This window comes from Pyrus communis, chromosome 3 (assembly GCF_041283825.1).
Source record: "Pyrus communis isolate YQ-2024b chromosome 3, ASM4128382v1, whole genome shotgun sequence".
Lineage (NCBI taxonomy): Eukaryota > Viridiplantae > Streptophyta > Magnoliopsida > Rosales > Rosaceae > Pyrus > Pyrus communis.
Genome location: NC_142567.1, coordinates 9,892,260 through 9,904,816, shown reverse-complemented (window position 1 = coordinate 9,904,816; position 12,557 = coordinate 9,892,260). Strand labels below are relative to the sequence as shown.

Below are 12,557 nucleotides of genomic sequence, written 5' to 3'. Positions count from 1 at the left end.
CACTCATTACTTATCACATATCATCACCACTTATCACTTATCATTCACCACTTATCATATCATACATTCATTTATCACTTATCATAATCATTCACTTATCACTTAACATATCATACACTTATCACTTATCACCTACTTCACCTACAACATCCACCTACTTCACCTACAACATCCACCTACTCACCTACAACATCCACCTACTTCACCTACAACATCCACCTACTCACCTACAACATCCACCTACTTCACCTACAACATCCACCTACTTCACCTACAAATGACATAGCCATATGTTCCCTCCACTACTCCTATAAATACCCTTGCATTCATTCATTCATGACATCTCATTTTCATACACAACACACCACAAACACTTCCATTCCTTCTTTGCCGTGAGTCCCACTTCATTTCCAGCATCATTCCCTTCTATTTCCACCACTTCCCAACCCTCCAAACCACTCCTCATCCATTTCCATAATCCCCCAAACCTCACCTTAGACCTTATGCTACAACAACGAGGAAGATAAGAGGGCATAAACGTTCATACAATTCAAGTTGAGTTGTTGGAATGTTTGGGTGTTTCTTTGATTTCAAAGTTTAAATTCAATTCTCTTTGTTTTGTACGTATAAGGATTGGAAGAGAAGAGTGCCTAAACGTTCATACAATTCAAGTTGAGTTGTTGGAATGTTTAGGTGTTTCTTTGATTTCAAAGTTATGAGGAACTAAACCCTTTTTGGCTAGGGGTGATTTCAATACCATGATTATTTATGTGATATGAATTGATGAATTCCGGTTATGAACTCTTGATTCGTGAATGCAATTGGCTTAACTATTTGATGATTAACTTATTTGTGTTTGTTGATTGAGGGTCGACACTTAATTAGCATGCATGAATATGTGGCTAAAGTTTAAGAAGGTTTCACATAATCGTTACTAACTTATACTTGAAAGTAGTGAAGGTCGCTTGTCACGATCGCGTTAAGTTTAATTCTTAGCATGAGTAACATGATGTCATAGTTGCAAATGCTTTGTCAATGCTTATGGTTTTCATTATTCTTAATGATCTTCGATTGTATCTCTATTATGATGACATGTAGGGAACTTTTGAGAATGTTTTGGGTTGTCGAATGATGCCATCCAATCCAATAATATAAGGAAAATCTGAGGGTTAACTAGTGATGTCACGGTTAATTTGGGGCATTGTCGTTCATAATTCAATGAAGGAATAACTGGAAATTGATTCATATGCATAAATATCATGTGTGGAGAAAGAACCTCTAGCTAATTCACCAACCATCTTGTTTCACAACACTTGTTTACAATCTGTCCATTTTTGCATTTTGTTTGTTTATTTCAACTTCGTCAAAACTAAAACCCCCTTTTTTATTTTTCCTTGTTCCCAAGTGTCTTAAATCTGTTTTAATTTAGTTTTTATGTTTTTAAGTCAATTTAGAAGGTTTTAGCAAGCCCTCCTAATCCCCGGTCTAGAACGATCCCTCACTTATCCATTCTACTACAATTGTCAAACGAGGGTTTAATTTATGCGCGTATAATTCTCGCATCAGTGTGGACAAGGCCTTCGTTACTATGAACAGCATGAAACGAGTGCCAAGAATTCATTTAACGCGATTGTTTATAAGCAACCTCCACTACTTGTGAATATAAGTTCATAACTATTAGGTGAAACTCACTTATATTCTAGCGTCATATTCATGCATGAAAATTAAGCGTGCACTCTCAATAAACATACATAAATAAGTTATCAATCAAACGGTTAAACAAATTGAATCCACAACTTATGAAATTCCAACCAAAGGTAATCAATTCATATTGCAAGCATAAACATAGTTTCGAATCACCCCCTAGCTAAAGGGGGTTTAGTTCCTCATACGTACAAGATAAAGAGAAGTAAATTTAAACATTGAAATCAAAGAAACACCTAAACATTCCAACAACTCAAACTTGAATTGTATGAACGTTTAGGCCCTCTTCTCTTCCTCTTTGTTGTAGCACAAGGTCTAAGGAAATGTTTAGGGCTTTAGGTGTATGTGGAATGGAGTGGGGAGTGGTTGGAATGGCTGCAATGGAGGAGAGAATGCTGGAAAACTGGAGTGAATATGCACGGCACAAAATGGTTGTTTTGTGTTGGTGTGTTGTGTGATTGATTTGTGGTGAATGGCATGAATTGTATGAATGCATTGCATGGTTTTATAGGGAGAGAATGGATGGGAGAACATGTGAATGGCAGCTAGGAATGATTAAAGAAGGGAATGCATGTGAAATGACAACTAGATTGGTTGGTGGAAATCTGAAAATGCAAATGGGAATGCTGGAAATGCTAGGTACCCCATGGCAAGGAATGGTTTGGTGTACATGTGGCTGCAATGTTTGTTGGGAAAGCATGTGGATACAAGCTAGGGTGAATGATTAAGAATACATGTGGATTAAAGAGGGAATATGGAAGTGAATGTGCAGAAAATGATAGGATGAATGCATGTGGCTGCAAGGTTGTGCAATGATGGAGGAAAATGGGATGGATTTTGCACGGCAAGGGTGTGTGTGTGTGCATGTGGCTGAAATTGGTGGGTTATGCATGGGTTAGGCCCTTTGTTTTATGTCCTAAGGTGCATACAAGGCCTTCAATTTCATCCAACACTTGGGCTTCAAGCATAAGCTATCCATCCTTAGCCCAATAGTGCTCCAAAAGGCCCCAAAACACTCCACAATGCATCCTTTCGTCAAACACGTCTTATGATCCTGAAAACACACAAAAGAAACATAAAGGACTAAAATAACTAAAGAAACATAACGTAAATGTACGAGAACAAGCCATTTAAGTCGCATGAATATGCTCCTATCAAATACCCCCACACTTAGCTTTTGCTAGTCCTCGAGCAAAACAGAAAAACAAAACAAAACGAAACGAAACAAACCAAAGACAATCTTAAACCTTCCAACGTTGCCTCAGGGATTTCCAATGCACATGACATGTCAAAAATCATCATTCCCACAGATTTTGGTTATCTTGACACTTAAGTACATTCTTAATCATAGTTACCACATACTAATTCACAATTAAGCATTTAAAACCATGTTTTGAATGTAGTAACATGCCTTAGAGAATTTGCTCCATTCCTTACAAGATATGCACTCAATTTTCTCTCAGATTTTCTGACTACACACCCTAAACTAGTTACATGTGAGAAGATTGATGTAAACATGAAAACGAACACTCACATATATGTATCATAAAGAAAGCAATTTCTGGAGTTAATAAGCATGTTTAGGTATGATCTCATGAATGGAATGCTACTACTTAGATGCGAGAACCAGTGACACCATATACTCATACCAAGTTCAAACTCCACAAATTGAAACACATAACACTCAAGATTGAAGTCACGGGTTATAATGGGGCTTGGGGTGTTTGGATAACAAAGAAGGAATATGGAAAACAAAGGTTCTTAAAGCAATAGTGAGCAAATTAATGAATTAGGCACTTAGAATTTCCTTTAGAGCGCAGAAAACAACTTTTAGACAAATAGGGGAGATTCAAACAACTCTTATTTTTCTTTTCTTTTTCATGCCTTTTTTTTTTTTTTTTTTTTTTTTTTTCTAGCCGTGCCTATGGCACAACAACTCTCATCAATAATCCTTCCCCCACACTTATTTTCTGCAACATATTAATCAAAAGGAATTCATTTTCCGTCATGCTTACTATGCTTCAAGAACAACGGTACGGATGGTCCTAATCTAGGCTAGGTGAGAATGATATGGGTTAACAAAGAACATGGGCTAAACAAGGCTCAACGGGGTTAAAACTTACAACATATACGAAATATGGGAAGTAAGGCTATTTGGCTATGGTGGCAACTACACAACTTCATCTTGATATATGTTATGCAATTCAATATCATGCTTTGAATGAAACGGATATAAGTTCTAGCATTTAGTTCTATCATGATACAATTGCAATCTAAGTAGCAACCAAGCAAGGAATAATAAGATCATGCAACAACTTTTAGAAAACAAAGAATCACAGATTATAACTCTCCAAAGAAGGTAATGGCTCGAGTCTCACAAGGTTGTAGCGTTTGTTTGAGTTCCTTCCTTCAAGCATGTTACAAAAACGAATTTTCCTTTTATGATTGCATGTGAAGTCATAGATTATAACCATAACCAAGCATATACCAAGAGTAAATCAAACTTTCATCCATGTTTATAACTCTTTTTAACAGTCATGCAATTACAAACCAAATCCTCATTATTGTGTTGGAAGGTACCCTAAGACACAAACACACAAAAACGACTCAAAACACTCTTTTTTAGGTTTTTCAAAACATGTTTTTTAAATTTTTTATGTGATTTTGGGAGTTATAAAACAAAAAATACTAAAACACTCTGAAACAATTTAAAGACACCTTAAAACAGCAAGGAATAACGCTTGAAGTTATGGGTGATAAAATCCCACGAATTTGCATCAACAACATTAGTTATCCCCCCACACCTGAATCAAACATTGTCCTCAATGTTTTAAGCATAAATTCACACAAAACAAAAGTAAACATAAAAACAGCAAATAAATAACAAAGAGAAGAGTTTAGGGACGCAAATCTGGTTATGGAATGTAGATTCCATCTTCTCCTTGGTGACTTCATGGGTTGATCTTGGTGATTCCACAGGCTTATTCTTGAACTGGCTGGAGGATTCTTTTGGTCTCCCCCAAAGGTCTATGAGCGGCTTAAGGATTCAGACACATGGCAGGCAAGTACGAGGTGGAGGTGCTGACCTGTTTCTTTGTTCAATCTTTCCAATTTGTATTGAATACGAATTGGAAAGATTGATGTTTCATTGTCACCCGTCTTAGCTGTCCCTTCTCTGGCAGTGTATCAACCGTTGAAGATGACTACTCGAGAGCAATACTAGGTAAGCAACCAGGAATAGATTCCAGGTAGTCGGTTCCAGATCAGAAGGCTGACTCCAAGTGCCTCTAATTGCTCTCTTTCACTTTGCCATGCGAGTAATAACAAGGACAAAGGAAAAGACAGGGAAAGAGCATGATATGAGATACCTTTGCTTTCGCCCTTGATGATATGAGATACCTTTGCTTTTGAAGAGGCAGCGAATGAATCAGCACATTGGGGAAGAAGAAAAATTGAGTATTTCGAGAGGCTTTGCTGGGAGTTCGCCCTCAGAGGGAAGGAAGAGTTGGGCATTTTCTTCAGGTCTGCCTTGCCATAAAAGATGAAGGTCGACATATATAGGGATTTCCCAATAGCAAGTGGTGGTACTGTTCTTTTACCCTTGTCGATAAACGTCTCTTCGATTTCTGAACAAACGCCTCTTCGATTTCTGAACAAACGCCTCTTCGATTTCTGAATGGCAAGTAGAAGTCACGGGTGCGGCTCTGTCACCACGCTTGTTGGCAAAAGTGCGTAGTTGGGATGATAACCTTCACGTGTTTTCAACTTTGTCAGAGATCTTTTGACAAAGTTGAACGCGTTATCTGAAAAGCCGCGAAAGCGTCTGAAAAGTGTGGCGAGCTTTACGCAGGAAAATCCGGCTGTTTGAATCGGTGGTCGTGTCGCCTTTCCTTTTTATAGAGGTAACGATCACCTCCAACATGCACACTTTGAAGATTGCTCATTTGTGAAAATCGTCTTCGGCCCTTTCAGATTTTTCTCCATCCACCCCTTCTCTTTGAACCCTTTGAAAAATGGCAAACCCATCTAACCTTTGCTTGGATTTGAGTCTCAGCAGCGATCCGAGTGCGCCGCGTCAGGTAAATGTATGGTGCCCTTCTTTCTTATCTTCTAACGGCCCTCTTACAGGTGAAGACTCCATGATGACGGATGCAACAACAGCTACGATAGTAGCTAGGAACCTCCTCACTCCAAAAGATAGTAGGTTGCTTTCAGGACGGTCCGATGAGGTGGCCGTTCAAGAGTCCTTAGCTCTCAGTGTTCAGTGTGCAGGCTCTGTGTCCAACATGGGCCAACGCCTACTTGCTTGCTCCCGTCAGGTTGAATCGTTGATGGCAGAGGTGGAAAGTCTTAAGCAAGAGATTAAACAGCTTAAGTATGAGAATAGAAGTTTGCACGTGCTTGCAAATAACTATTCGACGGGCATGAAGAGGAAGCTTGATGAGCTGCAAGAATCCAATGGTCGAATTCAAAGTGACCGTCAAAGTGACCGTCAAAGGCTTGCGGCTTTCTTCCAGAAGCACATTTTTCCTGGCTCATCTAGCGTTCCACCAAGTATTGAGGCCTCTTCTTTGATGCCTCCCGCTTCGATGCCTTCCGCTCCTAGAGTTTTGCCCAGTAGAGGGGCTTCAAGCAAACGACCTTTGTGAAGGCTCCAACCTATCTTTATTTTTTTTATTTTTTTATTTTTTTATTTTTTTTTTATTTTTGAAAGAAATCAATGAACAAGCTTTGTTTTATTCAGTGTATTGGGTTGCCTCCCAAGTAGCACTTTCTTTTACGTCTTGCAGCCGGACGGTACCTCCGTTTAAGCTTGACTAGGTTCCACGGCATGGAGGGGTACCTCCTCCACGACATGTTCCTCAAACGTCTCGTAATAGGGCTTCAATCGATGCCCATTCACTTTGAATTCTTGCTGCGTCCTTGAACTTTTGATTTGTACTGCACCATGAGGGAAAACATTAGTGACAATAAAAGGACCAACCCATTTGGAACGCAACTTACCCGGAAACAACCGAAGGCGAGAATTGAACAACAACACTTTCTGCCCAATAGAGAACGTCTTGGCACGAATCATCTTGTCATGGAATGCCTTTGTTTTCTCCTTGTAAATCCGGGCATTCTCATATGCTTCATTTCGGATTTCATCAAGCTCACACAATTGAAGCTTCCTATGTAAACCTGTGGCATCAAGGTCCATATTGAACGTTTTGACGGCCCAATGTGCACGATGCTCTAATTCGACGGGAAGATGGCATGGCTTCCCATAGATGAGCCGAAAAGGTGACATCCCAATGGGGGTTTTGTAGGCAGTGCGATACGCCCACAATGCATCGTTTAAGCGCAAACTCCAATCCTTCCTTGTAGGCCCCACGGTCTTCTCAAGAATCTGCTTGATTTCCCTATTCGAAACCTCGGCTTGCCCGCTCGTTTGAGGATGATAAGGTGTGGCCACCTTATGCATGACATTGTATTTCTTGAGCAACGCCTCGATGGTTCGATTACAAAAATGGGAACCTCCATCACTGATTAGCACTCGTGGCATTCCAAACCTTGCAAAAATGTTAGTTTTCACAAAATCTGCAACCACTCGAGAATCATTAGTTCGGGTGGCTTTTGCTTCCACCCATTTCGACACATAGTCCACAGCAAGCAATATATAAAGAAACCCATGTGATGAAGGAAAGGGACCCATAAAATCAATACCCCAAACATCAAAGATTTCAACACTAAAAATGGGGGTTTGCGGCATTTGTTGTTTAGGACCAATATTGCCCGTTCTTTGGCATCTATCACAAGACATGCAAAATGTTTTAGCATCCCTAAAGATGGCAGGCCAATAGAAACCACATTCTAACACCTTAAGTGCTGTTCTTTGAGTACCAAAGTGTCCCCCACAAGCATAAGTGTGACAAAAGGTTAGAATAGCATTAAACTCAGAATCGTGCACACACCTACGTATAACTTGGTCAGGGCAATATTTTCATAAATACGGGTCATCCCACACATAAAACCGTGCCTCTTTCTTCAATTTATCACATTGGTGTTTAAGTAATTCACTAGGAACATGTTTAGACACCAAATAATTCACCAAATCAGCATACCATGGTTCACTTACCTTGACGGACATCAGTTGCTCATCTGGGAATGTCTCTATGATAGGCACGGCATCCTCCTCATGCACCATACGGCTCAAGTGGTCAGCCACCACGTTTTCACTTCCCTTCTTATCCCGGATTTCGATATCGAATTCTTGGAGAAGAAGCATCCAACGAATGAGTCGTGGTTTGGCCTCCTTCTTGGTGAACAAATACTTCAATGCTGCATGGTCAGTATAAATAATAACTTTAGTACCAAGCAAATAAGAACGGAATTTATCTAAAGCAAATACAACAGCAAGAAGTTCTTTTTCAGTGGTAGAATAATTCAATTGTGCATCATTTAAAGTCCGAGAGGCATAATAGATAACATGCGGCCTCTTTTCCTTCCTTTGCCCCAAAACAGCTCCTAATGCATAATCGGAAGCATCGCACATAAGCTCAAAAGGAAGGCTCCAATCCGGTGGAACTATGATAGGGGCCGAAGCTAGCATTTCTTTGAGGTGATTGAACGCCTTCTCACACTCTTCGTTGAAGTCAAATGTCACATCTTTCTGGAGGAGACGGCAAAGAGGGTTTGAGATCTTGGAGAAGTCCTTGATAAATCGCCTATAAAATCTTGCATGACCAAGAAACGAACGAACCTCTCGAACCGAAGTAGGAGAGGGTAAGTAGCGCACAAGATCTATTTTCAATTTATCCACTTCAATTCCTCTTTCAGAAACAATATGCCCTAGAACTATGCCTTGTCTAACCATAAAGTGACATTTTTCCCAATTAAGCACAAGGTTAGTTTCTACACATCGTTTCAAAATTATTGTGAGATTTTCCAAACAACCATCAAATGAATCACCAAACACACTGAAATCATCCATAAATACCTCAATAATTTTTTCCACAAAATCCGAAAAGATACTTACCATACACCTTTGAAACGTGGCCGGAGCATTGCATAAACCAAAAGGCATGCGACGATAAGCAAAAGTACCAAAGGGGCACGTGAAAGTTGTCTTTTCTTAGTCATCCGGCGCTATGACAATCTGATTATATCCAGAATAACCATCAAGGAAACAATAAAAAGAATGTCCGGCTAACCTTTCAAGCATTTGATCAATGAACGGCAAAGGGAAGTGATCATTCCTTGTGGTGGCGTTGAGCTTCCTATAATCAATGCACACTCGCCAACCTGTTTGGATACAGGTTGGCACAAGCTCATTCTCGGCATTCTTCACCACTGTCACTCCGGACTTCTTTGGAACACATTGCACCGGTGACACCCAACGACTATCAGAGATCGGATAAATCACTCCACAATCAAGAAGTTTGATAATCTCCTTTTTCACAACTTCCATCATTGGAGGGTTGAGACGGTGCTGAGCCTCTCGAGTTGGTTTAGCCCCCTCCTCTAGAAGTATGCGATGCATGCACGTAGTCGGGCTAATTCCCCTAATATCGGCCAAAGTCCACCCAATGGCCGTCTTGTGCTCTTTCAACACTCGGATCAACTTCTCCTCCTCTATGGTGGTGAGTGATGAGGAGACAATGACGGGCAATGTCTCGTTGTCTCCCAGATAGACGTACTTTAAATGATCGGGCAACGGTTTAAGCTCAAGTACGGGTGCCTGAATCACTGAGGGTAACAACTTATTAGTGGAAACTAAAATTGAAATTGGGTTAGAAGGCTTACCATGGTGTTGAGGTAGTGACTCAAGGGCAGCCACTATCTCGGCCTCCTCCACACTTCTAGGCACGGCAAAACCAGATTTTTGCCCAATTCCTTGTGAAATTGTTGTTTCAAGTGTATCCCTCTCCAAAGAATCGAGAAAATCCTGCACCAAATCATCAATTATATCAATAGAAAAGCAAGAATGATCATCCTTAGGATCAGAAAGATTGAAATCAATGACTTCCCCATCAAATTCCATCGTTAAAGTTCCTTTAAACACATCTATCTTGGTGCGGGCTGTTTTCATGAAGGGCCTCCCTAATAGAATCAGCAATGGGGTGGAATGGGGTGAATCCTCCATGTCAAGCACGTAGAAATCCACTGGAAAAATCAAGTTACCAACCTGTACCAAAACATCTTCCAAAACACCCTTTGGATATGCATTAGAACGATCGGCTAATTGAATTATCACACCATCATTTTTAAGCTCACCTAAGTTCATAGATGCATAAATAGAGTATGACATAACATTAATCGAAGCCCCTAAGTCTAACATGCATTGTTCAAACTTAGTATTACCAATAACGCACGGAATTGTAAAACTACCCGGATCTTTGCATTTAGGGGGTAATTTCCTTTGTAACACAGCAGAGACATTTTCACTTACTTGAACCACCTCTTTGTTTGAAATCCTTCTCCTTGTTGTACAAAGTTCTTTTAAAAACTTAGCATACCTCAGGACTTGCTTAATCGCATCAAGGAGCGGGATATTGACTTGAACTTTCCGAAAGGTCTCTAGAATGTCCTTCTCGGCTTCTTCCTTCTTTGATTGCCTAAACCTGCCAGGAAAGGGCACATTTAGTGGAATAGAACTAGAAAAAGTCGAATTGGGACTTACCTTGGTGGTTTATAATGGTTTAGGAGGACTAGATGAATTCGGCAAGGTTTGGTCATCCTTGGTCGTGGGCTTTGCTCCCTGTGCTTTTTCTTGCAGCAACTTGTCCTCCTCGTCTTGACTTGATTTGGATGTATTTGAGTCCGTTCCAACCTGTTTACCACTTCTCAACATGATGGCCTTAGCGGTTTCAAATCCTTCCTTCGGGTTCATAACGGTTGAACTAGGCAATCTGCCTTGTTCTCTAATTTGCCCCATAAACTCGGCAATTTGACCCATTTGTTTATCCAAATTATCCACCCGTTTGTCTTGGATTTGTCTCTCCTTATTTTGAGTTTGTACTTCCTGCGTCAAAGTAGTAAGTAACTTAACAACTTGATCATTATCCAAAGACATACCTGAGGTTGTTGGGGCAGATTGCACTTGGTTTTGATTGGGGATGAATGGCTTTGTATAAAAGCCCGGTGGTTGCTGCCTAAATCCTCCTTGTTGTTGGGGTTGTTGAGGATCCCGCCATTTGAAATTTGGATGGTCCCTCCACCCCAGATTGTAGGTATTAGAGTATGGATCATGGCGTGGTTGATTTTGGTTCCCAAAACCCACGGCATTGGCAGATTCCCAACCTCCATTCTCTATTAACTGAGGGCACGTCTCCGATGGATGCCCTTGCATTGAACACACGCCACACACTTGGTTTTCTTGTGGTTTTGACCCCTTGACAACCTGAGACACGAGAGAAGTAAGATTAGCCAATTGTGACTGAATATCAGAAATTGTACTTACCTCATTCACACTTTGTTGTCGTGGCCCCTCTCTTTGTCCAACACCTTCATATTGTTGAGCGTTGTGTGCTCGATTGGCAATTAGAGCTTTGGCATCCACTATAGTCTTGTCCACTAATGCCCCACCCGCCGAAGCATCTAGCATTTGACGTTCCATGGGAAGGAGTCCCTCGTAGAAATATTGAATGAGTAGCTCCTCCTTCATTTGGTGTTGTGGACATGAAGCAACAAGTGATTTAAAACGTTCATAATAAGATGGAAACGACTCACCTTGATTTTGTTGGATGCCACTAATTCGTTTCCTCAAGAGAATGATCTTTGCAGTGGGAAAGAATTTCTCTAAGAATGCACGTTTCATACTTTCCCAAGAATTGACAGTTCCAGGGGACAATTCAAACAACCAATCTTTGGCCTTGTCCATAAGTGAGAATGGAAAGGCCTTCATCTTCAAAATACTCCCATCAACGTTGATGGGTGTCATACATGAGCAAACTACCTCAAATTCCTTAAGATGTTTGTTAGGATCTTCCATGGATAACCCATGGAATTTAGGAATATGATGTAATAAACTAGACTTAAGTTCAAATTCTTCCGTCTTACCTTCAGCTGCCGTAGGGTATTGTATGCATAAAGGAACGGCATTGCCCATACCTGAGGCAGAGAGCTCCTTGATGGTTCAATTGTCCACTGCCATGGTTGGTACTTCCTCTTTAACCCAATATGTGGCTTCCTCTTCTACTTCAGGTTCGGGACTAGGAGGATTAGACTCTTGCAATTTCTTTTTCCTTCTCAAAGTCCTCTCGAAATCACCGTCAAAGTTGGAGATATGCTCACGAACAGGTTGTGAGCTATGGGTCATAAACTAGTACCTACACACAAGAGTAAACAAGATAAGTAACCAACTTAACAGACTCGGCACAAGTAAGAAAAAAAGTTGCCACACACGGCACAAAAACAAAACACATACACACGGTGCAAAAATTAAAACAAAACAGAAACTAAACAATTTAAACAAGACTCAAGACAAGGGATTAGCAACTTTGCCAATCCCCGGCAACGGCGCCAAAATTTGACGCGAGATTTATACGCACACAAATTAACCCTATTTGTGACAATTGTAGTAATGATGTAAGTAGGGATCGTTCTAGACCGGGGATTAACTACGGGTGCTAAACACTTGACTCAAATAAATAAAACTAACTTTTAAAACACTTAACTTACTGAACAAGAACTCAAAATAAGTACACAAGACTCCAAATACTTAAAAACACAAACTAAGATAGATTGTAATGACTAAGACTTAGCAAAATATGGGGGTATTGTGGTTGGACGAGATTAAATTAAATGGACAGATTATAATTTAAAACAGATAGTAAAGATGAATGTCATGAAAATATTGGTGATGGAATAGC

The 12,557-nt window shown here is 40.3% G+C and overlaps 1 pseudogene; it reads right to left on the bottom strand.

The window, feature by feature from the left end:
* The window catches only part of LOC148697917 (uncharacterized), a 30,031-nt pseudogene extending 18,027 nt beyond the window's left edge, over nucleotides 1-12,004 (bottom strand).
* Between the last annotated feature and the right edge of the window lie 553 nt (nucleotides 12,005-12,557).